Source organism: Tamandua tetradactyla, chromosome 14, assembly GCF_023851605.1.
Source record: "Tamandua tetradactyla isolate mTamTet1 chromosome 14, mTamTet1.pri, whole genome shotgun sequence".
NCBI classification, from domain to species: domain Eukaryota; kingdom Metazoa; phylum Chordata; class Mammalia; order Pilosa; family Myrmecophagidae; genus Tamandua; species Tamandua tetradactyla.
The window spans coordinates 18,249,989-18,253,984 of record NC_135340.1 but is presented as its reverse complement, the minus strand read 5'-3'; positions in this window follow the sequence as shown (position 1 = coordinate 18,253,984).

Below are 3,996 nucleotides of genomic sequence, written 5' to 3'. Positions count from 1 at the left end.
GAAGATTTATTGGGCACATGTTCTATGCTAGGAAGAGGGGAGAAGACATAGAGTAAGTCAAATGGAGTCACTCTCCTCGCCAAGTTCACAGTATATTAGGGGAAACTGACACTCAATGTAAATTTTTACTTGATGGCTCCTCTAGTTAAAAATGTCACTTTGTATCGCATATATATTTCATACTATTTTACATTTTTAAAACTTTTTGTTTTGATATAGTTATAGTCACAAGAAGCTACAAAAATAATATAGATAGTTCCCCCATATCCTTCATTCTGCTTCCAGTGATAATATTCTCAAAACCAGCAAATTGACATTGGTATAATACTAACAATAGCTAACAACAGACCCTATTCAGATTTCAACAGTTCGAATGTGTATTTGTCTTTTTGGTGTATAGTCCTGTGAAATGTTATCAGATGTACAGATTTGTATAGCCATTACCATAATTGGGGCACAAAACTTTGGATCACGTAGAGAGATTCCTTGTGCTACACTGTTATGGTCATGCCCTCCTCCTGTCTCTAACTCCTGGCAACCACTGATCTTTTCTCCATCACTACAATTTTATTATTTCAAGAATATTATATAAATTGAATTATTTGGTATATAACCTTTAGAAATTCGCTTTTTCATTCAATATTATGCTTTTTTCCCCCCTTGGATGTAAATGCATGAAAGGCAAGCATTCTACCATTGAACCACCCTTGCACCCTGAATATAATGCTCTTGAGATCTACCCAAATTGTTGCACATATCAATAGTTTGTTCTTTTATTGATGGGAAGTATTCCACTATGTAGATTTACCATAGTTTATCCATTCACCTGTTAAGAGATTTTTGCATTGTTTCCAGTTTTTTTGGCTATTTCAAAATTGCTACAAACATTTGTGCAATGGTTTTGTATAACATAGCTTCATTTCTCTAGGATAAATACCTGGTTCTATAAAGTTTTAAGGGTTAAGTAAGATTGACAATGTTAAAATACTTTGTAAATTGGCAATGCTCAATTCCAACTTCAAGTAGATTACTCTGCATTGTATTTAATAATGATGAGCAGTGATAAAAGGTGGAATAATTATAGGGGAAGATGTGAAAAGAGTTGGCAGAGGATAAGAAATGAATAGAAGACAAAGAAAAGCCAAAGCCAATTTTGAGTTTTTTCCTTTGGAGAAAATAAAGTGATGCTTGTTAGGTAACAGAAGGTGTGAGTTTCTGGGGAAAATTAAAAAAAAAATTTTTATTGACAAATCTTCACACACATACAGTCTATACACAGTGTACAATCAATGGCTCACAATATCATCACATTGTTGTATAGTCATCACCATGATCATTTTTTAGAACACTTGCATCATTCCAGAAAAAGAAATAAAAAGAAAAAACTCATACATCCATACCCCTAATTCTTCCCTCTCATTGATCACTAGTATTTCAATATAACTGATTTATTTTACCCCTTACCCCTCATTACTTATTTATTTTTTTATGCTTTTTTTTTTTTTCCGCATGGGTAGGCACTGGGAATTGAACCCAGGTCCCCAGCATGGCAGGTGAGAACTCTGCCTGCTAAGCCACCGTGGCCCACCCTATCCATATAATTTTTTTTTTTACTCACTGTTCATACCCTCGATAAAAGGAGCATCAGACACAAGGTTCACAGTCACATTGTAAAAGTTATATCTTTATGCAATTGACTTCAAGAATGCAGGCTACTGGAACACAGCTCAACAGTTTCAGGTACTTCCCTCCAGCCACTCCAGTACACCCTAAACTAAAAAGGGATAACTATATAATACATAAGAATAACCTCCAGGACAACCTCTCGACTCTATTTGAAATCTCTCAGCCACTGAAACTTTATATTGTGTCATTTCTGTCTTCCCCCTTTTGGCCAGGAAGGCTTTCTCAATCCCTTGATGCCGGTTCCCAGCTCATCCCAGGAGTTCTGGGGCAGCCTTTTATACAGTGGAAATGTGGGATTGAATTAAAAGTAAAAGATTGTAGTATCTTGGTACATTGTCAGTGCACCAGCCTGCAGAGGATATTCATAATTAGTGGTGAGAATATTAATAAGAAGAAAGATAAATAGAGAAAGAAAGATTTGTTCATTCATTCATCTAGCACATGTTTCTGGGCACTTAGTATATGCCATGCATTGCTCTAGGCTCTAGACACATCAATGAACATATCAGACAAAGACCCTGCATTATGAAGCTTAAGTTCTAGAGAGAATTAAAGACAACAAAAAGTAAATATATAATATAATGTTAGGTAGTGATAAATACTGTGAATGAACATAAAACAAGGAAAGGAATTGGAGGGAGACTAGAGATGCTATTTTAGAATGTAGTACAGGGAAGCCCTTTCTAAGGAGGTGATAGATTTAGAAGTCTTTGGGGGAACTAAGGTCATAGGAAGATGAGAATTGAGCCACAATTTAGCTCAGAGGATGTTGCTGGAGACAATATGTTCATAGGAAATTGGAAAGTTTTTCTGTCAGAGCTCAAATCCATGGTAGTCAAATTAGGGCTTCTTGTATTTATCTTACTTTGTTGTTTCTTTCTGTTTTCTACTCCCCAATGAAACAGTTGAAAATGTGAAAGTACTATGCACATGTAGGTTGGTATTTTTATTAATGAATTTGTTGCTTCCACCATGCTGCTTGCATACATGATGGTGGAATATATATATATATATATATCCATTCTCTTAAGAGAGGCATTATCTTTGTAACAAGTGCTGGTGTGACTTGGGGTGCTAGTATGCAAATACTCAGGTACTAATGTCCAAGTTTGCTTGGAAGTCCAGGAAAAAAGGAATGCAAAACAGTGAAACTGATTGTTCTTATTCCTGCATCATTTTGCTGTGCAGAGAGAGATGCTCCTGTGGAATGGTTTTGCAGCTCTCCTCTAAACAGGATGGATGAGCTCACTTTCTCACTGGTCCTCTCTTGTTTGGGATGGAGGAGTACAGGATTGGGGTGAGCTTTAGGTCAGTTTTAAAGAATAAAATATTGCAGATATAATTGAAGCTCCTTTTGAATTCCTTCCCAAATTCAATTTCCTTACTCCCTTGCCAATATATATCCTCCCTAAAGTTTTCCAGCTTTCCAATGTATCCATAAACAGTAGATATTACTGTTGCTTACAATTTATATAAATGGTATATTGAATGAATCCTTTTGTAACTTGTTTTTTCACTCACCATCATGATTTGAGATTCATTCATATTGATACATGTCATTCATTCATCACCACTGCTTGAATATTCTACGTTTATTCATCCATTTCCTTATTGGTGATTTTCTACTTTTCACAGTTGCAAACAGTACTTTGGTGAACATTTTTGTTACATACCCCCTTAGGCATTTTTCTCTAAGGCAGTGATTCTCAAAGTGTAGTGTCTAAACCAGCACAGTATCACCTGAAAAGATGTTAGAAATGTAAATTCTTGGGCCTCACCCCAGACCTAATGAATCAGAAGCTAGCAGGAGGGTCCAGCAAACTGTTTCAACAAGCTCTCCAGTAATTCTGATGCACACTCAAGTTTGAGAATTACTGTCCTAGTCTCCAGTAGTACCGTTGGGTTATAGCATATGTGTATTTCCAAATCTATGAGATTTACACAATTTGTCTTGAAAGTGATCATGCTAATTTACACTCCTACAGTTTTTCTTAGCTATATTTATAGTTCTTTTCTCATATAGAAGCTTTATGTTTTAAGGTAGTTGAGCTTGTTTTTTGATCATCTGTGCTTTTGGTTTTGTTGATGTATGAATGCCATAGGGAGTCTCCTACATTTTCTTCTAAACATTATTTTTTTCCATTTAGATCTTTAAACCATCTGAAATTTATTCAAATACAGTGGTGCTTTTTATCTGCTCTCCCCTTGCTGAAGAGATAGGAATCCTGATAACTTTTAAAAACCTAGATATTCCCTAAAAAATATAGGTAATGTTATCGCAGGTACAGATTTGATGAAGTGGAAGTATTG